At 40.8% G+C, this 26,290-nt stretch overlaps 1 long non-coding RNA gene across 1 annotated transcript in view; it reads left to right on the forward strand.

Annotated features, from left to right (window-relative positions):
* LOC148146851 (uncharacterized) overlaps positions 1-18,345 on the forward strand; it is a 47,032-nt gene extending 28,687 nt beyond the window's left edge. Inside the window, exons 2-3 of the long non-coding RNA XR_015760011.1 lie at positions 12,333-12,427; positions 17,872-18,345. This is a non-coding gene — a long non-coding RNA (uncharacterized LOC148146851). The remainder of the gene's footprint in view (positions 1-12,332; positions 12,428-17,871) is intronic.
* Positions 18,346-26,290: the final 7,945 nt, after the last annotated feature.

Below are 26,290 nucleotides of genomic sequence, written 5' to 3' on the forward strand. Positions count from 1 at the left end.
TGGTGAAGGAAATGAATGTTTGTGGATGTGGTGCCAATCAAGTGGGCTGCTTTGTCCTGGATGGTGTCAAGTTTCTTGAATATTGTTGAAGCTGCACTTGTCCAGTCTAGTGGGCAGTATTCCATCACACTTCCGACTTGTGCCTTGTAGATGGGGTGCCTTGTAGATGGTGCCTTGTAGAAGATCTGCTTTGAGGAGTCAGAAGATAGAGTATTGGCTGTGGTATTCCTGGTCTCTGACCTGCTCTTGTTACCACTGTATTTATGTGGTGAATCCAACTGAGTTTATGGTCAATGGTCACACCACAGGATGCTGATTGTGAATGATATTGTGATGCTAACACTATTGAATGTCAAGGGGTGGTTGTTAGATTATCTTTTATTGCAGATAGTCGTAACCTGGCATTTATGTGGTGGAAATGTCACTTGCCATTTGTCAACCCAAGTCTGGATCTTTTCTGTGTCTAGTGCATTTTAATATGGACTGCTTCAGTATCTGATGATGCATAAATGGTGCTGAACATTGTGCAGTCACTTGTGAACATCCCAAATCCCCACTTCTGACATTACGATGGAGGTAAGGTCAATTTTTCAATAACTCCTGCCAGTGCAGTGAGTTCTTGTGATTTTAATATTGAAACCCTTATATGGTGCCAGGCTGGGCAGGATGCTCTCCCAACTCTCTACCTTGCTAGGAATTTGTATCAACATCAATCCCTAAAGAACCGATGCGTTTCGATTGCCATCTGTCCCTCACCTACTTAAAGCACTGTCTGGGCTAAGGTCAGCTATGCATTTATTGTGGGATGACAGTGTCTCTAGCAAAAACAGAATTTGTAACCCTTGAGTAGATGGTTGTGATTTACTTTCTTGAATTGTGTTGCCCATGTGCTTTAGGGAACATGCACATTGCTGGCTGAAGATCCAGGACTTTGATTCAGTGACAGTGAAGAAATGGCAACAAAGATTCTCGTCAGGATGGTACAGGACTTGGAAGGGATCTTGCAAGCGATAGAGCTGCTACACTTCAGTTGCACTTGACTTCCAGGTGATAGTGGTCATGGGGCTGAAAGGAGCTAATGAAGGAGACTTGTGTTGCTGAAGTACATCTAGTATTGTTGTCTATTATTGACACATCTATCTGTGAGATTGCTCTCCCAGTTTTCCAACAATTCATGGTATGGACTTAAGCTTTTCAATTCCTGATTTCATAGATATTTTCTGTAATCAAACTGGTTGGATTAGATTAGATTACTTACAGTGTGGAAACAGGCCCTTCGGCCCAACAAGTCCACACCGATCCGCCGAAGCGCAACCCACCCATACCCCTACACTTACCCCTTCACCTAACACTACGGACAATTTAGCATGGCCAATTCACCTGACCTGCACATCTTTGTGACTGTGGGAGGAAAGCGGAGCACCCGGAGGAAACCCACGCAGACACGGGGAGAACGTGCAAACTCCACACAGTCAGTCACCTGAGGCGGGAATTGAACCCGGGTCTCTGGCGCTGTGAGGCAGCAGTGCTAACCACTGTGCCACTGTGCCGCCCACGGTGTATTGTATACCTCTGTAGGGTAGAACATGGGTCTCCTGGGCATAGAGGTAGGGACACTGTCACTGTACCACAAACGTATATCCTAATGGGTAATGTGTATTTTCTAATCAGCCTGTTCAGAGATATTATCAAACACCTCTGGAGAAGGTGGGACTTGAACTCAGGCCTCCTAGCTTAGAGGTAGGGGCACTATGAATGAACTCCAGAGTTTATAATGAATTGCACTTAATTTTCACCAGATGTCATAAGATTTGGGTAAGGTTTGAACCCAAGTCCCCAGAGACTTAGTGTTGGCTTCTGAATAGTCAAGTGATGTTATCACAACACTATTGCCCCGCTGTTCTGCTTCAAAAGTGGAAAAATTATTATTTTTAAAAAGCCTATACCTAATATATAAACAGGAATGGTGACACAAGACACCAGTAATATGAATTTAGAGGAACATCACTTACCTAAAAATTCTTAGCTGTGACTAATGTTTTCACACTATTGGTAGGCTGAGCTAGCAGAGAGCACACCCTTGAACTTAATGAGAAAAAAAGCTAATTGTATTAACAGTAGCTTCCTGGTAAAACACAGACAGCGAGCTGGGTGACATCTGTCAACAGTTTGACCATTGAGGTTGTGTCCTCAATTAACAAAAAGAAATCAAGAAATACATCATTTTAATTTTTCACTTCAAATGACTTTTCTTGGCAGATCTATTTGCATTTGCAAATGTTCACATTTGCATACACTTTCATCGTTGCTAGTTATTTCCATGATCAAACATGTTTGAATTTCACACCAATATATGGGGCACAAAGTCTGACAGTGAAAGAAGCAAAATTAAGCAGAGGTGCAAATTAATCTCCTCACAATGCTCAATGTGTCATAAGTGCCAATTAGAATGGAATCTATTCAAAGAACAACACTGTCAGCAGAATGTGACAAAACACGCATTCACATTTCCTGTTCCCTTTTCTTTATTAGCATTTTAAAGTAAAGCAGAATACAATGTCACATGGCTGAATCTTATATCAAAGAAAATTATCAATCATAACTTCCAGCACACTGTATCTGACAAAACATTGGGAAATCCAATTTGGAAGACAAGTGTCCTCAGCAGGTAATTGAGAAGATCGCGAAATTTCCAGTCAGAAGTGCCAATCATACAATGATTTTGAGGTGCTGGTATTGACTGAGGTATACAAAGGTAAAAAAATCACACAACGCCAGGTTATAGTCCAACAGGTTTATTTGGAAGCACTAGCTTTCGGATTGCTGCTTCTCCATCAGGCTCCACAATCACCCGATGAAAGAGCAGTGCTCTGAAAGCTAGTGCTTCCAAATAAACCCTTTGGACTATAACCTGGTGTTGTGTAAATTTTTAACTTTGTAATCCCAATCATACAAGATTTACAGTTGATATGTTCTGGGACAGCTAGAAGTAACAGGCCCTGTTCATTCACTGCAGCAAATCCTTCTCACTGTCTGAGGTGTTTCCAGTCCAGATTATTATAGTAGTTGGTACCAGATGGGAAGCATAGTGGCTCAGTGGTTAACACTGCAGCCTCACAATTCGGGAACCTGGGCTTAATTCCTGCCTAGGGTGACTCTCTGTGTGGCTTTTGCACACTCTCCCTGTGTCTGTGTGGGTTTCCTCTGGATGTTCTAGTTTCCTCCTGCAGTCCAAAGATGTGCAAGTCGGGTGAATTGCTGTGTAGTGTCGAGGCTATGTGAGTTAGCCATGATACTTACAAGGTAGGGTGGGATGCTCTTTGGAAAGTTGATGCAGACTCAATGGGCTGAATGACCTAGTTCTGCACTGTACGGACTCTCCTTTGTCTGTGATTGTCCTGGCGGCCAAGGATGCCTTTCTCCCATTTTAGAGTTGTGGATCATGAAGTGCTGAAATAATCCAACGTTAGATGTACATCCCCTGCCGCACGTGGGGTGGGATGCTGTGGTTTTCACATGCACCTTCTGCTGTTTGTGCTTGGCCTCCACCCAAGTCTTTTGGAGATTGTTGGCACCTGCACAGACGATTCTTCTCCAGTTTGGGTGGTCACTGGTAAGAGATTCTCTGGGTTTATTTCAGGAAAGTTTTGAAGACTTCCTTTGTAAAGGTTTATCTGCACTTTTCCCCACTGTCGCCAGAATAGGTTGAAAGGGATACAGGTTACAGAGAGATATTGTTAGGTTAAGTAAAATGCTGGGAAAATGCAAAGTTGTTCATTTTAGAAAGAAGTGCAAAAGAACACAGTTTGATTTAAATGAAGAAAATTTGCAGACTGCTGCAACACAAAGGGACTTGGGGATACTTATTACAATATACAGAAAGTTGGCTCATGGGACAGCAGGTATTCAGGAAGGCGAATGGAACGTCGTTCTTTATTTCAAGTGGGTTGGAGTATAAGAATGGGAAATCTTACTGCAAGTGTACACGGTGCAGATGCGACCACATCTGGAGCCCTCTGAGCAATTGCAATCCCTTTATTTAAGGAATTATATTATTTCAATAGAAGCAGTTCAGAGAATAATCATTGGGATGGTCCCTGGTATAGAGGGATTCATAGAATCCCTACAGTGTGGAAACAGGTTATTTGGCCCAACAAGTCCACATCGACCCTCCAAAGAGTATCCCACACAGACCCATTCTCCCACTCTATTATTTTACATTTCCCCTGACAAATGCATCTAACCTACACATCTCTGAACAGTTTGGACAATTTAGCATGGCCAATTCACCTAACCTGCACATCTTTGGACTGTGGAAGGAAACCGGAGCACCTGAAGGAAACCCATGCAGACACGGGGAGAATGTGTAAACTCCACAAGACAGTCGCCCAAGGTCGGAATCGAACCTGGGTTCCTGGCGCTGGGAGGCAGCAGTGCTAACTGAACTGCCATGCTGCCCATGTCTTATGAGCAAAGTTTAAACTCCACTCACTGGAGTTTAGAAGAATGAGAGGTGACATCATTGGAGAAGGACGTTAATAGAGTCATTTATTGCACAGAAGGAGCCATTGTCTCCCTTAAATATCTGCAAGTTCTAGGTAGGGGAATTCAATCAGTCAGATACCTCATTCTATCCCTGTAGCCTTGTGAGTTGATTTGAAATAATTAATTACCAATCTGGATGGCACAGATGCTCAGTGGTTAGAACTGCTGCCTCACAGCACCAGGGACCCGGGTTTGATTCCAGCCTCAGGTGACTGTCTGTGTGGAGCTTGTATGTTCACCCCGTGTCTACATGGGTTTCCTCCGGGTGCTCTGGTTTCCTCCCAAGATGTCCAAAGTCCAAAGATGCGCAGGTTAGGTGAATTGGCCATGGGAAATGCTGGGTTACAGGGATGTGGTGGACCTGAGTGGGATGCTTTTTGGAGGGTTAGTATGGATTTGATGGACCAAATGCCCTGCTTCCACACTGTAGAGATTTTATGAGGAATTGCCCCAAAAATCTCAAAATAATCGAAGACCATGAGAATGACTTCTACACTGAGGGACATTAGGACTATAGTTTTGATTTGGTGCAGATATTAAGAAATCATCAGGATTAGATAGAAAAAATCTCCATTTTTGCAGCATCTTTCAATTTAAGATATCTGAAACCACTCCACAACTGATTACTTTTGGAATGTGGGCTCTGGTGAGCTACAGGAAAGCCTTTTATTCTTTAATAGGATGTCCATCGCTGGTAAGGACAACATTTGTTACCTATTCCCAGTTGTCCAAATGTTGATTAGCTGGGTAGGATCTGTTTGAATTACAGTGTCTCCAACGTCCTGAATGACCATAGCACTCCGCTCTCTCGCTCTCTCGCTCTCTCTCTCTCTCTCTCTCTCTCACACACACTAGAGAGGAACAACTGTGGTGACCACACCTCAGGCAAGGGGCTACATCAAGAGAACAGGGCCTTCATGGTGAGCTCAGACAGTATGGGAATCATTTTGCATTCACAAACCAACTGCCCAGCCAGCTGCATCAGAGGGCAGTTCAGAGTCAACCACATTGCTGTGGTCGAGAGTCAAATGTAAGCCAGACCAGGTAAAGATGGCAGATTTCATTCTCTAAAGGGCTTTACTAAACCAAATGGTTTCTTTTTGACAAAAATTGACAATGGCTATGATGAAACTAACTTCCAGTTCCAAGTTATTTTATTGAATTCAAATGTCACCATATGCTATGGCTGGGTTATGAACTCATGCCTTCAGAACATTAACTCAGTTATGAGTCACCATTATGTTGCCATCAACTGTGTTGTAATAAATGCTATGACCAGGGATAGGAAGCCAAACCAAATTAACCTTCTCAACACAGTGAAACTATAAGATTTAATGACGATGATTCTATATAACTCCATCCAAATAAATTTTGGATATTCAGATTATGGTACAGATATGATTAAAAACAAGCAAAGACATGCGGATAGAACAAGGCAGAAATAGGGACTTGCTGTTGTCAGCACTGGAACACTGGCTACTCAAATTGTCCCGACTTCTTCGTATGCTATCCCTTGAAGCTGAGGATGTTGTCCACCCACTCTGGAGCTGTGGTTCCATAATCAACTAAACACTCAAAAGTTGATTAGCTGGGTAGGATATGTTAGAGTTAGTTACTGTGTTACCCTTGCCACAGGGTTTTGTGTGTGTGTTACTTGGTGGGAGATGTTGAAGAGATGGGTCGGTGAGATGCTGGGCTTTCACATATTTCTTGCACTGTTCATGTTTGAACACCACTTGGGCTTGCTGGAGATGGTTGGCAACATTCTGAACTTTCTTTCTCCAGCTACAGCAGTCTTGGGCTGCAATTCTCATGAGTCAGTGGGGATATTGCATTTTTTAGGGAGGCTTTGAGGATATCCTTGCAATATTTCTTTTTCCCTCTTGGGAATGCCCTTCTGTGATTGTTTTGGAGACTGATGAAAGTTATCAGAAATTGCAGTAGGACCGGGGAAGTGGGCCGAGAAATGGCAAATCGAGTTTAATAAAGATAAGTGTTGCATTTTGGAAAATCAAATTAAGGAAGGAGTTTTATGGTGAATGGTAAGGCCTTAAGGAGTGTAGTGGAACAGAGGGATCTTGGAATTCAGGTGCACGGTTCTCTGAAATTGGAGCCACAAGTCGACAGGGTAGTGAAGAAAGTTTTGGCACACTGGCCTTCATCAGTCAGGGAATTGAGGATAGAAGTTGGGAAGTTACGTTTCAGTTGTACAGGATGCTGGTGAGGCTGCACTTGCAGTATTGTGTTCAGTTTTGGCCACCTTGTTATAGGGAAGGATATTATTAAACTGGAAAGAGTGCAGAAGAGATTTACAAGGATATTGCCAGGACTCAACAGACTGAGTTATAGGGAGAGGTTGGATAAGCTTGGACTTTTTTCTTTAGAGCATAGGAGACTGAGGGGGGAGTCTTATAGAAGTGTATAAGATCATGAGAGCCGTGAATAGGGTGAATGCACTCAGTCATTTTCCCAGGGTTGGGGAATCACAGACTAGAAGACATCAGTTTATGGTTAGAGGGGAAAGAATAACAGAGAACTGGAGGGGCAACCTTTTTACACAGAGGGTGGTACGCATATGGAATGAGCTGCCAGCAGATGTGGTTGAGACAGGTGCATTTACAACATTGAAAAGGCATTTGGATAAATACATGGATAGGAAAGGTTGAGAAGGATATGGGCCAAGTGAAGGGAAATAGGATTAGCGTAGGTGTACATTTTGGTCAGCATGGACCAGTTTGGTCCAAAGGCCTTTCTCTGTGCTGTAGGGCTCTATAACTCTACAACTCTATAACTGTGCAGATAATGTGTTGCACCCCAATGCAGCTAACGAGTGCTTGGAGTATTGGCCTGAGAGACAGCATTGACCTTGGAGCACTATCCTGCCATTGGACATGCAGGATCTTGCAATACAACGTTTTACTGAGTGCTTTATCCATGTCTCCAGTTGTAATGACATGGGGTAAACTCTCCTGCTTAAGTTAAAACTAGCAACACAGAAAAGATTTATCCCGTGCAGTAACCTGTGAAAATTCGATAGGCCAAGAACTAAGTAAAAATTAACAACTTAATTTCTTAAAGGAAAACAGAGAATAATTAACTAACAATTATTTACAACTCCATCCTCTAACTTATCGTTTACCTTCCCCTTTCACAATACTAGTCTGATAAAACTCCCAATTAATATTTACAAAAACAAAACTTCTTATCTCAAAACCAGGCGGCTTTCGGTTCTCCTATTTGGATCTTCCTGTGTCTTCTTTTCTTCATCTTAGGGATTCTGCTTCACAGGTTACTGGTCAATAATGGTACTTTTAAGAGAGCTATTTTTCATGCAGTCTTTACATGCTGGTAGCTCTCATCTCAACTATTCAACTTGCCCTGGTCTTATACCCCAAAGCATCGGATTGTATCATTGGCTTTTAAGATTGTTAATACACCACATCCAAACTGGATTGGAGTTTGGTATTTGTTTTGAGGTATAATTTAAACTGATTGGCCTAATTCAAATCTGTCTTTGTCTCTGGGCAACTAACTAGGAGAAAGTGAGGACTGCAGATGCTGGAGATCAGAGCTGAAAAATGTGTTGCTGGAAAAGCACAGCAGGTCAGGCAGCATCCAAGAAGCAGGAGAATCAACGTTTCGGGCATAAGCCCTTCTTCCTGATGTGGAACTACATCTTCACAACAATTCTGAACCATCATAATGAAAAGATGGCTGCATTTTGTTTGCTCTACTTTTTAAACATATTACCCTAACATATAGATAACGTTAATATAAGTTCACGTTAACTTGTTTCTATATACCTATATATATATATATATATATAAAACATTAAATAACGACAAATCTCATCTAAACTCTATCAGTTAAATCTGCGATAACGCATATGTGATTACATTCGTTCAACCCACAACATCTTTCCCAGATTTACTAAAGATCACTATATCATCCAAACAGACTGCACAGTTTGTTAACCCAGTCACAACTCAGTTCATGAGTCTTTGGAATGTGGCGGGTGCGTTCTTCATTCCAAAGGACATTACTTTAAACTGATATAGCTCATTTAGGGTTACAAACACAGAAATGTCTTTTGTCGTCTCTGATAAAGGTACTTGCTTGTAACCATACATTAAGTCCAACTTGGTGATGTAACTGGCCTGCCTGACTTTCTCAATACATTCCTCCAATCTAGGAAATGGATATGAGTCTGACTTTGTAATGGCGTTGACTTTCTGATAATCAACGCAGAATCGTTGAGTCCCATCCGGCTTGGGAACTATGATGATCAGCGAACTCCACTTCTCCTGGCTTGGTTTGATGATGTCCTCACTGAGCATGGCTTCCACCTCCATCTGGACCTGTCTGGCTTTGAAAGGACTTAAGCCGATAGGGGCGTTGTTTTATCGGAGCAGTATTCCCTACGTCTACTTCATGTACAATAGCATTTGTCCTCCCAATCTGATTCTTACATATGTCCTTATACTGCAGTAACCAATCTTTCAACTGTGTTCTATGCTCCTGAGACAGATGGCTTACTAACCTATCCCTCTCAAGGACTTCTTCATTTTTAAATCTTTTTTGAGGCACCTCAAAATCCATATCATTTGGATCTGATTCCCCACTCTGCAGCGCACTAACTAATACCTGTTTCTCCAGCTCTTTCTCTCCTGTATAACATGGTTTCAACATGTTCACATGCCATACTCGATACCTTTTTTTTCTATCTGGCACCTTTACTAAATAGTTCACTTGACTCAACTTTTTCTCAATTTGATAGGGACCGCTAAACTTGGCTTTGAAGGGATCTCCTATCACTGGTAACAGTACTAACATGTTATCCCCTCGGACAAATGTCTGAGTCTCAGAGCTTTTATCTGCCACCTGCTTTATTCTACACTGTGCCCTCATTAGGTGTTGCTTAACTAATTCAGTTACTCGATTTAGTCTCTCCCTCACCTCCGATACATAATCTAAGTGTGAGATCTTCGACTTTGGTCCTGTCAATTATTCTTTAATTAATTTCAAATAATAACACTCTGGAATATTCTTTGCCTCCTTTTCAGAGTATGCATTCACATACATATCCTTTAGCATCTTGTTTTGCTGTTGCAAGTCTCTTAGCCTTTCAGGGCTAAATACTTCTGTCTGACCCTCTGCATCTTCAAGTTTTTCCTGCACCATTACATCAAACATGGTATCTGCTAACTGAACCTCAACTCCTTCATCTTTCTCTTTACTTTTTGCTTCATGTTGTGACTTATGATAGTGGGATCTGGTTACCACACAGCTTGGGAAAATACCAGGATATTAGTGTTTTAACTCCTCAGCTTCTTGGTCTTCCTTGGGCTTCTCCACAACAAGGGGTGTCATTCCCACCTTGGATCCTGCCAAATCATTCCCAAGAACAAACTGGATTCCTGGTACTGACATTCTGTCAATCACTCCCACTGTAACTTCCCCAGTCTTGAGTTGGCACTCCAACCTAATCTTACATAGGTGAATGATAATGTTTTTGCCCATTAATCCCACAAATTATCACACTCTCGAGTAACAGATCAGAAAGAGTGCATATTCATTCATCTTTTACTATCAATGACTGGTTAGATCCTATATCTCTCAAAATTATAAGTTCTTATCTTTCTCCTACTGTTCTTTCTGAGTAAACTTTATCCACAGAGGTGAATTCTTTGTAGAGAACAGTTACTAACTCCATATCCAGCCCCTGCCCAGGCTGTGCACTCTCCTGCAGTGCTTGGCTCTTCTTGGGGTCTCCTCTACTACCTTCATTAATGCCACTGGCTTAGCCTCTTTTACCACAACTCTTCCCACAGTGCCTTTCTTCAACGACCAGCACTGTGACCTTATGTGTCCCACTTTACCACAGTGGAAACACCTGAGGCCTTTCACCCCCTTTCCATCCTCTTGGGCTTCTTTTTTATCCTGTGGTAAATTCTTACCATTGCTCTCTACTCTTGATTTAGTGTGGGATCTCTTCTTGTCCCAACATCTATCCCTCACAGGATGAAATTCTGGCCGGAAGCTTGTCTTCTGCACCAACATGTATTCATCTGCTAATTCCGCTGCCATCTCACTTCCATAACTTTCTGTTCCTCCATGTGAATTCTTACCATCTCTGGAAGTGAGTTTTTAAACTCCTCCAGCAGAATAATCTCTCTTAGAGCCTCAAATGTCTTATCTATTTTCAAAGCACATACCCATCGATCAAAATGACTATGTTAAAATCTTTCAAACTCAACACAAGTCTGGCCTGGTTCCTTCTTTGTGTTTCTGAACCACTGTCTATATGCTTCTGGTACCAATTCATAAGCACATAAAATAGCCTGTTTAACCTCTTCATAAGCTCTTGACACCTCATTGGACAGTTTAGTCTGAACGAGCATTACCCATAAATCCTCAGGCTACTCCATGTGCCTCGCCAATTTTTCTAATGAAATAAAGGAGGCTTCAACATCTTTCTCATCAAAATGTGGCAGAGTTTTGACAAATATATATATCTCACTACCTTCTTTTTTAAACTCTATCCTGTTAACTTTGCTGACTAAGTCGCAACTTCTCAAGTTCAAATTCACTTTTTGCTCCACTAAAAACTTGTTCTCTCTTTCTTTTTCCTCTCTCTCTTCTCTCTTTCTCTCTCCTTTTCTTGTCTTTCTCTTTGCTCAGCCAAAAACCTTCTCTTTCTCTCTTTCCTCTCTCTCCTGTCTTCTCTCTCTTCCCTCTGTTTTCCTTTCTCCCTCCCTCTCTCTTTGTCTTCTCACTCCATTGTCCTCAATTGTAGTTTCAGTTTTTCTATATCTACTGTACTTATCTGTTTCTCTGACACACCTAAGTTGTTGAGTAACCCCTTACAATTTCAGCTTTACCTTTGTCCTTGATTAAATCCAAATCTAACTTACTTGCTAATTCTAAAAATATGGCCTTTTACTTTCCTTCTAAACTTTCTTGGCAAATTTGAGAATCATCTTCAAATCCCAGAACCTCTTTAGCAATTTTAAGAGCCATTTCTCTCACTTTTAATTTTGAACAACCACAAGTGACCAAAAGTAAACAAAGCCCCTCATCTATGTTTTATTTAAAGATCTAGGACACTAACCTGCAAGTGTTTAAATCCGCTGGGATTTTTCATATCCCCAAATCTATTCAAATCTGTCGAAACCAGTTTAAATCCTGGACCTGAGCCCCCAAACTGTTACAACATGGGGTAAACTCTCCTGCTTAATTTAAACAGAAACACAGAAAAGATTTATCCCATGCAGTAATCTGTGAAAATTCAATAGGCCAAGAACTAGTTCAAGTAAAAATTAACAATTTTATTTCTTAAAGGAAAACAGAGAATAATTAACGAACAATTATTTACAACGCCGTCCTCTAACCTATCATTTACCTTCCCCTTCCACAATACTGGCCTGATAAAACTCCCGATTAAGAATTACAGAAGCAAAACTTCTTATCTCAAAACCAGGCAGCTTTCGGTTCTCCTATTTGGATCTTCCTGAGTCTTCTTTCCTTTTCTGCTTCACAGGTTACTGATCGACAAAGGTACTTTTACGAGAGCTATTTTTCATGCAGTCTTTTTACATGCTGGTAGCTGGGCACTTCTCCTCTCAACTGTTCAATTTTCCCCGGTCTTATACTCCCAAAGCATTGGATTGTGTCATTGGCTTTTAAGATTGTCAATATGCTACATCCAAACAGGATTGGAGTTTGGTATTTGTTTTGGGGTATAATTTAAACTGATTGTCCTAATTCAAATCTGTTTTTGTCTCCAGGCAACTAACTACCCTAGTAGCTGGACCACAGGTTTACATTGTGTCTTATTGAGAACATTTGGTGCTGTTGCTGCTAGCGCTTAACTCTCTTAAAGGTACAGTACACCCACATCTTCAAAACACCAATGGATAATGAAGGAAAGGTAACACTATTGCTCTGTAGACCATGAGTCTGATGTTGTATTGAAGGTTTTTGTAATCAGGCACTCTGTTCCTTAAATGGCTAAAGGATATAGAGTCATAGAGGTGTACAGCATGGACACAGACTCTTCAGTCCAACTCGTCCATGCTGACCAGATACCTTAAATTAATCTAGTCCCATTTGCCAGCACTTGGCCCACATCCTTCTAAATCCTTCCAGATCTCTCCACCCTTCAGGCACTCTGCCTGTATTCCTGATGATGGCTTTTGTCCGAAACGTTGATTTTCCTGTTCCTCGGATGCTGCCTGAACTGCTGTGCTTTTCCAGCACCACTCTACTCCACAACATAATTCTGGCTCTATCTGGCCATCAGTCTTTCAGGTTTTCTGCCCTACTCTAAGAGCTAGCCACAAATGCTCATTGAGCAGTGGATTCCACACTGTCAAGGCAATCGAAAAACAATTCAAGCCTCCCACTTGGGGAAAGTGCTGCTAATGCATGGCTATCAAGTTCAAAATTTCTCCCAACTTCACTATCACAATAGCAGACAGAGAAAGCCTATGCAAATTCATTACCAGACGTGTCGCAGGTATACTGCCACATAATTTCAGACATCAACAAGAATGCAGAAATATGTCTTGGGCAATGTTCCCCAGCAGCAGATCTCATGCATAGTCATATGAAATTTCAAAGTAGGACCATGAATAATGACATTCAGTTATATTTCTATCTCATTGAACTGATAGATTTGTTTCAGGATTTAAGTAAAGTAATGCAGTGAAGGCAACCATATTCATGTGTTGATCAATTATGTGACTGAAAGGGTATAGCTAATTGCATCCGAGTTTATCAATCTATTTCATACTTATTTTGGTATTGCAAAGAGAGAGAGAGAAAGACTGGATACTGTCCCCATCTTCCCTTTTGCCTTCTTCATTTTTTAATGGCCTCAGTCATTGGCATTGTGTATTGCAAGCTGTGCTGTTCTTTGCAAAATCTGCGTTGCTATGGAATTGTGGCCAAGCTGCAGCATTACATCGACTTCAATGAACAAAAAAAAATCTGGGGAACGATGTTTGAAAGAAAAGGCAATTAACACAAACTGGACCATGGGACATCTTTTCTGAAGTCCAGTGGTTGAGAGTACAGAATCAAGAGCAAATAAATTTTTGACCATATTTTAATCCATTAGTCACACAACTTTATTTACAAATAAAGCACTTAATACCTGATTATTAAATGTGTGCTGATTAATGTGTATAACATTAGATAGCGATGTAAAGACAGAAATTCAATGACTTTCTAGCTAATGACATTGATTTAAGTAAACCAACATTTAAATGAGATCTCGTGTTCCTTGATAGTACACTATCACATTATACTTAACATCTTAGGAATGTCCTTTACTTCACCAACCTGATATTTTCACTGAGTACTTTCTTTTGTTCAGAGTTCTAAACCACTGTTAAATGAATGACTGTTGCTAATGAATTCTGGACTGTTTCTTCCAAGTTCTCAGTAATGAACTTAACCTTCATTGGCACATTATGAATGTACTGATTTGACAGTGAGTGAGAGTATCTACACATGTTTTTATCTAAAATCTTAATGCCATTAATATTCTTCATTGAACCTTCTTTTATTCTTAGTGAGAAACAAAGGTGTACAAGTTGACTATGTACCATTAAGATAAAGAAGTTACAAAACAGACAAGATTAACCAGGAAACAGTAACTTAGCAAATGTTGCTTAGTTTTTCTTTGAACTATGAATTTTCTAAGAAGAAGGGAAGACTGATTGGAGATAAAAAGTTCACAGTTTATTTTGTGGCATGGTGATGAAGGAGCTGAAATAGCTGACGAGTTGGTGAAGCATAGTTTCAATTTGATAGAGGTAAAGGTGGGCAGGGCATTTGTCTGGTTTGGGATTTTTGGGAATTGCAAAGGAGCAAGGGTAGACTTTTTTAACAAAAGCAGCATCAATAAACAACAGAAGTTGTGGTGAAAAGAAGTTAGCAATTATAACTTGTCTAATGACAATCACTTTCTTCTGTTCTGAAAATGAGTGCAAAGAGGTTCGAGGAATATAGGAACAAAAGTATGCCATTCAACTCATCAAGTCTGTTCTGCCATTCAATATCTGGTCATTGACCTCAACATCTCTATCCCACCATTTTCTCTATATCCCTGAATGTCACTAGTCACTAGAAACTTATCAATCTTTCCTTGAGTTTTCATGGTTAAGTTTGCTACAGTCTTTTGTGGTTATAAAATTCCAAAGATTCACAGTCCATTGACTGAAGAAATTCATCGTCATCTCAGTTTTAAAAAAACCTGACTCTCATCTTGTGATTATATCCCATGATTCTAGAGTCACCAGTTAGGGGAAATATTCTTTATGCATCCATTGTGTCACACCCCATAAAAGGTTTGTAAGCTTCAACGTGATCACCTCACATTCTTCAAAACTGTTCTTAATACAGACCCAGTTGCCTCAAATGTCTCCTCATAACACAATCCCACCATTTGGGGAGGCACGGTGGCTCAGTGTTTAGCACTGCTGCCTCACAGCACCAGGGACCCAGGTTCAATTCTCCGCCTCGGGCAACTGTCTGTGTGGAGTTTGCACATTCTTCCCGTGTCTGTGTGGGTTTCCTCCGGGTGCAGGTTAGGTGAATTGCCCATGAGAGTTGCCCGTAGTGCTAGGTGCATTAGTCAGGGATGAATGTAGAGGAATGGGTCTGGGTGGGTTGCTCTTCGGAGGCTCAGTGTGGACTTGTTGGGTCGAAGGGCCTGTTTCCACACGGTCTTGAATCTAATCTAATCCCAGTGGTTAATCTGTTGAACCTCCAGTAGCACAACGTCTATGACAAGAATTTCCTTCCTTCCTAATGGAAACCAGAATCTATACATAATACTATGATTGTGTTTTCATCAAAACTATAAGCAGTTACAGTAAGACATCTTTTTTTTAGATTACTTACAGTGTGGAAACAGGCTCTTTGGCCCAACAAGTCCACACAGCCCCGCCGAAGCGCAACCCACCCATACCCCTACATGTACCCCTTACCTAACACTACGGGCAATTTAGCATGGCCAATTCACCTGACCTGCACATCTTTGGACTGTGGTAGGAAACCGGAGCACCCGGAGGAAATCCACGCAGACACGGGGAGAACGTGCAAACTCCACACAGACAGTCGTCTGAGGCGGGAATTGAACCCGGGTCTCTGGCGCTGTGAGGCAGCAGTGCTAACCACTGTGCCACCGTACCGCCCACCATCTTTAAACCCTTGCAATTGAATTGCTTTGTGGAGATAGCCAACATACCATTTGCCTTCCAGACTGATCACTGCACGGCATGCCGCTTTCAATGACTCAGGAACAAGGGCACCCAAGTCCCTTTGAATGCAAACATTTTCACATCCTACCAAAGTGAATAATTTCACATTCATTTACAGACATTTCGTGCCAAACATGCTATTCACTTAGCCTGACCAAATCTGTTTGAAGACTACCTGCACGTTCCACACAAACCATTTCTCCATCCAGTTTTGTGCCATCTGAAATTTTGACCCTAGCACTGATCCTTGTTATACCTTACAAGTAACAACCTGTCACCCTGAGAATTTGGATTGGGATTACATTTTGAATTTTAACTACTGACATATGGGATTTCTGTGTATTTAAAGAGATTTAATGATGAACTTGTAACTATTTCTGTAGCCATGATGATGTCTTTTTTAAAATAAATCTGTGCGGGATTTTGGATTTAGTTTACATTGGGAGAATCAATGAGTAAATAATGTAAATAAAGTGGTGTGTTAATCTTCCAAACAGAAGATTCAGAAGTTTTTAGAGCTCAGCGAAAAATAGCTTGGGAAGAAAAGTTTTTTTAGTTACAGTTGGACAGTTCTTCGGAATTTTGTCTGAATCTGAAGGTGTAAAGCAGTTGTCCATGATGAATGAAGAACACAGTTGAAAATAGGTTACCTTAGTCGAAGGAGTATAATTTGAAAATCCAGACCAGAAGTGCTTGGTTCAAGAATCAGTTGTGGGAACAATCAAGGGAGATTCTTTAGATTTACATGCCAGTGATTTGTAGTCAGAGTGAAATCAAACCCTGTGTGGGCTAGGGAAGGGCAATCTCTATGCTGTTTGAGTACCATAATAGTTTCCTGTTGGGATTAATGTGATATATTTTAGAGTGTTTCAAAATCTCTAAACTCATATTGTATGTAAATAGTTTGGTTTATTCTAATTTTTCTTCATTTCTTTTGCACAATACGCATCTGTTTTATTGTTAAACACCACTTCCTCAAAAGCCCACAAAAGAAAATATCATCTACCAAACCATTGTTCAGTCTGGGATTTGACTTTTCCAGGAATAACAACAAGTGTGATCATAAAACAATGCCCAAATATTAGCACTACTCTTTGGTGGCTGATAACGAATTTTTACCAATATTTTGTTCTGTTTGTATTTTTTCTTCGGTCCACACAAACATATTCTATACCTTGATCCTTTAATCTCACGTTCCTTCCTATTAATATATACTTACTTTGTTCCCAATAAAGAGCACTACTCCACTTTGTATTCTTTTTAGCCTATCCCTCCCAAATGACAAATGTCCTTGGATATTAATCTGCAGTGTAGTCGCCTTCTGAAACATGCTATTCATGTAGCTCTGTGCTACTTCAAAGCACTACAGTGACTCCAACCCCTGCTCAAGTTCAAAAGCCCAAACCTCAAGCTTGTGTAGACAATGAAATTTCCTGTAATGTGTTTACTTAGGACACATGGTATGCCCATGCTTTGGCATATGCCTTTGGCTGTTGGTTCCACTTGGCTGAGCTGACCTGCCATGTCATAATTTACAAACTACTTATTATGAGTAGATTAATTAAACAGTTACTAACCAAATGCCTCCTTCTGCTTCACCAAAGAAAGAACTAAATACTGGATAATGATAAATGAAGAAAGAAATGGAACACTTCCTTGCACAGATGCCAGTCTTTAAGATCTCCAGAAGCAGTTGAAGTTACTGGATGCTGCAAATGCTATTGGCCCTGACAACGTTCTGGCAATTGTACTGAAGACGTGCTCCAGAATGAGCCATGTCTCTAGTTACTAAAGAGGGCTATACATGTGATTGGTTTTATATTGTTGCAAAATAGAAGAAAAGACAGAAACAGAGGTCAAGGAAAGGACAAAAGGTGAGGGAGATTAGAGATCAAACGAGTAATAGAGAAAGAGGTAAAGGGAATAGTACCATTTGTCATTTGTCCTCCTCTCTCATCAGTTCTGAAGAATAATCCTATTGGACTTTTAATGCTAACTCAGTTTCTCTCTCATGGAGGCTGAGGAGTTTATCCAATGTTTTCTGTTTTTATTCCAGATCTCCAGCATCCTGAGCATTTTACTTTGGTTTCAATGTAGAGTTGATTTGAGTCACAAACTACACTGAGGATTGACACCAAGACCTTGATCATAGGAATCAGAACACCAACCAATGCCAATCAAATTCATCTTCAAAAACTGCAAATGTAAAAGGATTAATAGTTTATTTTGTACTGGACATCACTGATACCGTTCTGAAGATGAGTCATACCAGACTTGAAATATTTTATTTCTCCATAGATGTTGCCAGACCTGCTGAGTTTCTCCAGTGTTCTCTGAGTTTGTTTCAGATTTACAGCATTCGCAGTATTTTGCTTGAAAATAGCCCACCTGTGCTCATCATGTTTGTTCTAAAACTTTGGGAAAAGTTTTCTTTAAGTGTATTATAGTATTCAAATTTTACTGATCACTTCATGCTGTTTATTAATTTGGTTATCATCCGCCCACTATTTCTCCTTTTCGGCCATGTGGCTTTATAGGCAGTGGTCACATGACAACAGGTTATAGTCCAACGTGTTTATTTGAAATCACAAGCTTTTGGAGTGCTGCCCCTTCATCACCTGATGAAGGAGCAGTACTCCAAAAGCTTGTGATTTCAAATAAACCTGTTGGACCATTATTTGGTGTTGTGTGACTTCTGACCTTGTCCACCCCAATCCAACACTGGCACCTCCACATCATGGTTTTATAGGACAGTATGAACTATCCGATGGTAAAAACAATGACTGCAGATGCTGGAAACCAGATTCTGGATTAGTGGTGCTGGAAGAGCACAGCAGTTCAGGCAGCATCCAAGGAGCTTCGAAATCGACGTTTCAGGCAAAAGCCCTTTGCCCGAAACGTCGATTTCGAAGCTCCATGGATGCTGCTTGAACTGCTGTGCTCTTCCAGCACCACTAATCCAGAATGAACTATCCGATCCTTAGTCACATGGAATTTTCCCAATAGACAAAGCATTGATGATAAATAAATGTTAAGAAAGCTGGCTGAAAATAGAGGTCTGTATTTCTATAGAACTAACTGCAAACAGATAGCAGTACATAATTTGTTGGCTTTATTTCTGTAAACCGGGAATTCAGTGGAAATTAAGTTGAGGCAAATTTGTTTTAAATTCATAATTGACTGAACTAATTCACATAATGTTTAAAAATGATTGATGCAGCAAGCAACCTGTTTGGGCATTTTACAACATGCCTATGGGCATCATATTCTGAGGTAGGACTTAAATATGGACTATTGTAAATCAGAGGGAGGGATATTATTGCAGCACCACAAGATAATTGGTTGGTTAACTGTGATTATTTATTTGTCAATTAGTTGTGTTCTAACTACATTGTTTGCATGGAGTAAGAGGCTGGGTTGTTATGTATATTCAAAGTTGAAATAGACAGATTTTGAATCAGCGAGACAATCAAGTGTTATGGGGAAAAGGCAGGAAATTGGAGTTAAGATTGAACAGATCAACCATGGTCTCATTGAATGGTGGAGGAGACATGATGGGCTGAATGGCCTATTTTAGCTCCTATGTTGCAGTGATTATAATGAGGTCAGCCAGGTATATCTCATAGAATATGAGTTCCTTGATAGGGGCTGTTAATCTGGTCCAATCAAGGAGCCCTGGCTGACAGATATAAATAGGAGTGTCAGAGGTTCTGTTCACTCTGACAGCTGGCTCTGAGGAAGCCTGACCAGTGTCAAGTACAATGTACACATAAATAAAGGATGACTTGGTGATGGGATATCAGCCTTTGTGGAGTTATTTCATATGTCTTATTGTCTTATGGACAATTACCAATAAGCTTTGATTTATCCACATAATTTTGATACATGGTTCATGAGAACAAGTTTCAGTGTAAGAACAAACTTCCGATAAAGCATTGCCTTCAGCTGGGTCTTCAGCATAGGGCCAAACCCAAGTTACTACATTGAAATAAAAGACTCTTCAACTGATACACTATGTACATTTCCTATTCAATAATTATTATATTGCTGTATAAGATTCAAGTATGCGAAAGCAGTAAGCCAATTTATTGCTAGCAGATCAGTGTAAGGTGAATGTAATTTTTAAAAAAATAAACTCCATGTCATACTGATAAACTGGAAATGTAAATCCTAGTTGATGTTCAATTGACTTTGACACACACCCCTCCCTGTACTCCATCTTTGTTTGATTCAGTGTTGATCCAAACATTTGTGTGCTAATTCACTGACTGAAACTTTAATTTCTTGAATTTATGTTGAATCATGAACAGTTGCACTGAAAGGAAGCCTATAAGAGCATATGGCATTTAAATTGATCCCAGAATTTGCAGCCTCACAGTGCTTGTTGTTTGGATGTCTGTACAAGGTTTTTTAAAAAAATTTTGATCCCATGATGCCGAGAGCTATGATCCAGACATCTGTAAGCACCCAATCAAAATGAAAACAGGAAGTGCTGATGCTGGCAACTAATCTGCCAATTCTCTGAGCAGACACTAACAAAATTTAGGGTACAGCCAAGATTTGAAGACTTGGTAATGAAGAGCTCTGTGATGGCATATGCTTGTTTAAAAACATACACCATTACAGAATGAAGCCTTTCAAATCAGCAGAGAGTAGTCAAAATTATTCAGTTATTCAGAGTTATTCAGAATGATGTACAGCTTGTAATGGGCAAATATTATAAACAAAGAATTCCTACAGTGCAGAAAGAGGCCATTCAGCCCATTGAATCCACACTGACCTTCTGAAAAGCATCCCAACTAGATCCATCCCATTCCTGTGACCCCACAATAAACATACACTTAGCTTGTACATCCTTGGATACTCTGGGGCAATTTACCATGCCCTATCCACTGAACCTGCACATCTTTGGAGCATGGGAGGAAACCAGAGTATCCAGCAGAAACCCACACAAACACAGGGAGAACAAACAAACTCCACACAGGCAGTCACCCGAGGCTGGAATTGAACTCAAGTCCTTGGTACTATGAGGCAGCAGTGCTTACCACTGGGCCACTGTGCTGCCCTAACATGGGAGCATAATAGCAAGAGTAGGCCATTCAACTCCTTGAGCCTGTTCCACCATTCAATGAGATCATGACTATCTCTGACTTAACTCCATATTCCTGCCTTTGGCCTCCTCCCTGAATATGATCACTTAACAAAGATTTATCCATCTTAGATATAAAATTAACAACTGATCCTGCAGCCACATTCTTCTATTTTGTTGAATGACCCCCAGTGTTATCTAAATATTTTTCCGATTGCAAAAGGAAATCATGGGAATGTATTGGCATGGATGTTCTAGCAAGATGGAATGATCACTGCCAATGTGCCACCTTTCATACATTTTCACACAATACATATAGCAGAGAAGGTAGCAAGCGTGCAATGTTTGAATTATTGATATTTGTATTCATTGGTCAGTGCATTGAGTATAGGAGTTGACAGGTCATGTTGCAGCTGTACAGGATATTGGTGAGGCCACTTATATGATATTACATTCAATTCTGATCTCCCTGCTATCGAAAAGATGTTGTTAAACTAGAAAGAGTTCAGAAAAGATTGACAAATGTGTTGCCAGAGTTGCAGGGTTTGAGTTACAAGGAGAGGCTGAATAGGCTGGGGCTGTTTTCCCTGGAGTGTCAGAGGCTGAGGGGGTGACCTTATAGAGGTTTATAAAATCACAAGCGGCATGGATAGGGTGAATAGCCAATGTCTCTTTCCCAAGATAGGAGAGTGCAAAACAAGAGGGCATAGATTTAAGTTGAGAGAGGAAGGATTTAAAAGGGACTTAAGGATTAACTTTTTCATGCAGAGGGTGGTGCGTGTATAGAATAAGCTGCCAGAGAAAGTGGAGGCTGGTACATTACAGCATTTAAAAGGCATCTGGATGGGTATATGAATAGGAAGGGTTTAGACGGGTATGGGCCAAATGCTGGCAAATGGGACTAGATTAATTTAGGACATCTGGGCGGCATGGACGAGTTGGACTGAGGGGTCTGTTTCTGTGCTGTACAACTCTATGACTATGACTCTATGACCTTTCTGAGTAATTCTTTTTCTTCAAACAACGCAGACCAATAGAAAATTTTAGTAATTAGTTAAAATGCTTCTATTCCTTTACAGGATTTGGGCCTCCCTGGCAAGCCCAGCGTTAATTGCCCATTCTTAACTTCCTTAATCACCTTGTGATTTTCAAAGGGTGGCTGCAGTGGTAGTGGATGTGCTGGTTATGACTCTACAACATTCCCTTGATTCTAGAATGACCCCATTGAATTATAAGGTTGAAATATAGATCTGTTATTCAGGAAAGGAGAGGGAATGAAAACAGGAAGCTTCAGTCTAGGTGTAGCTATCAGTCATTGGGAAAATGTTAGAATCTGTTTGTAAAGAGGCCCAAATAATGCACTGAGAAAACATCAGAAAAGTCAATATGGTGTTATGGAAGAGAAATTGTATTTGACAAATTTGTTTGAGCTTTTTGCGGATAGTGTAGATAAAGGCAAACCAGTAACTGTCGTTTACTTGAATTTCCAGTAGGCATTCGATCATACATTAAAATTTTAATGGGAAGGTAAGGTCTTGTGAGATTGGGGGTTAAATATTGTTATGGAAAGAGAATTAGGCAATGGACAGAAAGTAGGGGGCAGGGATACAATGGACATTTGCAAGTTGGCAGGCTGTGAACAGTGGTATGCCACAGAATGAGTGCTGGGTCCTTAGTAATTTATAATCTGTACCAATGATTTAAGTAAAGAAACAGAGACAATCCACCTGTCAGGAGGAATGGCTATCATTGGGCTACTTCCATCAACACATCAGTGACTGGCAGAGGGGAGTGTCGTGGCAACAAGACTGACAGGAAAATGGGATGAATGTTACCACAGGAGAGGCCGAGACAAGTAGATGTCCAGTTTGTGGCTGGTGCTAACTATCCCCCAAATACAGTGGCACTCAGACCTGATGCAATTCACCAGTTAGAGGAATTTCAGATGTGCGGTCGTCTCCGATCTGTGCATATCGCCCCAGGATGGATTTTCACATTGGCCCAGGTCCCAGAAACTCCCTCAGCAACTCCATATCCCAAAGCCTGAGCTGTCTCTCAGAAATTGCCTCTATGCCCTTCCTATAATGGCACAGAGGGGTTTTGTGTATAGGGTGCTGCTGTACACCATCCACTTTCTTTCCTTATCCACTGTTCCGGAAACACCTGGGCAATCCATTCTAACATTGCAAGTCCCCAATGGAGGGCTTTCTATGTGAGTGTCCTCACCTTTTCTATCAGGGACCTGGAGTAGAGGATGTAGCATATGGTCAAACCATACAATCACAGATCCAAGTGATAACAAGACTCCCAGCCCAACTATCAATTCTGCAGCGCTGTAGAGTCCGTGAACCATACTTTCACCTTTTGCAACAGAGTGCAAACACTGCTTTAGTTATTCAAAAACTCTTTACCATTCTTCTTGCTGCCACTTCAACCTCACATTCCTGTTCTTTGGACAGCGAGACATAGGACCTCTTCATGGATCTGCTCCTGTGTCTATAGTAGTCCTCAAATGGTCCAGACTGTAGGCCATCGAAGGTGTCATAATTCCTGACTACTCCCTCTCTTCCTCAGTTACATCAGTGTCTACATGTCCTTGGACAACGTGAATGTAGAGTCCATCAGTAGCCTTGAAGGCTTTAGAGAGAGAGGTAGGGCACCTTTGGAAATGAAGTGCATCGTTGCCCCTCTGCAACACAATTGTCATTTAATCCTTTCTTTGGCATTTCCCCCTTTTGTTTGTGATTTTGGTGGGAGGTGTTCTTTATGTGTTAATTCAGTGCTTTGTTAATTTGGTGGTGGTTTTAATTTTTAAACAAAGGAACACAGAGTAATATAACAAGTTTGTTGACAATACACAAATCGGGACCAATGGAAGCTATGAGAAGGTTATGAAAAGAGGTTACAATCTGATCTGGACAGGTTACGGAGGAAGTAACAAGCAAATGAAGTATAATGTGGGAAAGTGTGAGGTTATTCTCTTTGGGAGTAAGAATAGAAGAGCAGAATAATTTTAAAAAGCTTGAAACCTCTAACGATAATGTACAGAGGGACTTAATTTATCCACACAGAAAGCTAACATGGAGGTGAAATAATGGGAAGTGCTACAGATTAGACCAAACCCCCTCAAAATATATAAAGGAAATAACCTCAACCATAACTTTTATCGTATTTAAAGGCAAGTGTAAGGTGCAGTGTTCCCGATGTGATTCAATTGGTCACACTACTAGGCTTTAAACAACTTATTATTTAACTACTACTTACCAACTGTTCCAATATGGCAGCATTAATAAACATATCCTTGGCAAAGGCAAATTCAGCAAAACAGATTTCCTCCAGTCCAGGAGAAGGAACATCGACAGAATGAATTGAGCAGCCAAAAGAGATCTCTAGCTGTTTGCAGCAGTAGAGAGAGAGCTTTATCTAGCAGCTTCAACTCCAAACATCCCAACTTCAACCCCTGAAAACAAAACTAAAACTCTGGGTCTGTGTGAGCTTGATTCCACCCACATATGCTTCTTTTTTTCTATGAATAAAAACCCAAAGCTATTTACTCTGCTTGCCATGGATCAGACACCCAGGCATGAGGTTGATAACATCCCTCTTCGAGAGAATCAGGACAGAACAAATTCCTCTTAAGGCAACATATCATGACACAAGGTATTTGATATGTTTGTCTTCATTTCAAGGGGATTGGAGTACAGGAATACAGACATCTTACTGCAATTGTATAGGGTTTTTCTAAGCCCACACTTGGAGTACTACGCACTGCATTGGTCTCTTTGACCAAGAAAAGAGGTACTTTCCTCAGAGGTGGTACAGGGAAGGTTCATCAGAATGGTTCCTAGGATGACAGGTTTGTCCAAAGATGATAGGCTGAGTATATTGGCCATTATTCCCTGGAGCTCAAAAGAATGAGAGATAATGTCATTGATAGATATCAGATTCATTAGAGACTTCACAGGGTAGATATAAAAGGATGTTCCCCCGGTTTAGGAGTCTAATCAACCAATGTGGTTTAGGTTCTAATACCCACTGGAGAACACCATTCAAGTGATTTTCTAGCATGTGTTGAATTTCTGTTTTTAGCAGAGCTTGTTCCTCCAGGCTGAAGCAATAAGGTTGTTGCATTGTTACTGACTGTCCTATATCAACATGACCTTTAGCTAAGGTTGTATGTCTGGGTATAACCTTTTGACGGCTCACTTGAGACAGTGTGCCAATATCAAACCCTAATGTTATCAGAGGTACCACAAATGTGAACATTTAGAATATCTATCAAAAGAAATTCAATTTACTTGACTGTCTGATACAGGATAAAAATAAAGCTGCATGGATGAGTTGGACCAAAGGATTTTTTTGGACTACAACCTGGTGTTGTGTGAATTTTAACTTTGTCCACCCCAGTCCAACATCGGCACCCCCAAATTATTGGACCAAAGAGTCAGTTTCTGTGCTGAACATCTCTATGACTCCATAAATACACACCAGGCTTCTGTCAGCAACGTGAAAATGATGATTTATTGTCACCAAACTGATTTTCTTAACCACTAGCAGGAAAGAAAGAAAATCCTATATGATACAACTTAAACTGTATTCCTTTTAACGAACACCCCACATAAAAGCAGATACACAGAGAGGGGCAGACAGCATAAACAATATGAGTGGAGAAAAGCATTGTTGGGAAAACACAGTTCTGTATCACTGTTTTGAGAAAAGGCATGCAGAGCTGACAGGTACAGTCAGTGAGGCCATCTTATGAGTGGTCAGCCATGCTACTCTGAGATATAATGCTTTGGCTCTGTAGTCCCTTTGCACTTGTCCTCTTGTGGAGCACCTGACAATCGGAGAGTCATGAGTTTCCTCACTGCACATCTGACTCGGAGCTGGCTGATAGTTGTTTAGCCTTTTGCTACCTTCACGAGCTGGTAGTTATTTAGCACTTCATGCTCACCCTGCTCCTTTGAAGATGCTACTCATTCAGTGTTACCTTTGGTTCTAATGCTATTCCTGTCTGGGGCTCCGGATTCTGAGGAACATGACAGACAATAATGGTGAAGGATACTGTCGAAGAGGTGTACTAAACTCTCCATCAGGCCTATTGAGAAAACCAGCAGCCAGTTCTGAAAAAGGGTAACTCAACCCTAATGTTAACTCTGATTTCTCTCCACAGATGCTGCAAGACCAGCTGAATTTTTCCAGTAACTTCTGTTTTTGAGCCAGTTTTCCTTGCACTGGTTTTCCTTGCACCATGATGGTTGCCCTTACATTCATAAACAATATTTGCGCAGATCCTCCTGCCTGTGTGTAAGAGTGGCATGAAGGGGTCAGAAACATATTGTTTTCCTTCTTTCTTCATTCATGGCATGTGGGTATCATTAATAGA

This window comes from Chiloscyllium plagiosum, unplaced genomic scaffold (genome assembly GCF_037043375.1).
Source record: "Chiloscyllium plagiosum isolate Xiang-an unplaced genomic scaffold, Cpla_swu_hap1 HiC_scaffold_18, whole genome shotgun sequence".
In the NCBI taxonomy this organism is placed as follows: Eukaryota; Metazoa; Chordata; class Chondrichthyes; order Orectolobiformes; family Hemiscylliidae; genus Chiloscyllium; species Chiloscyllium plagiosum.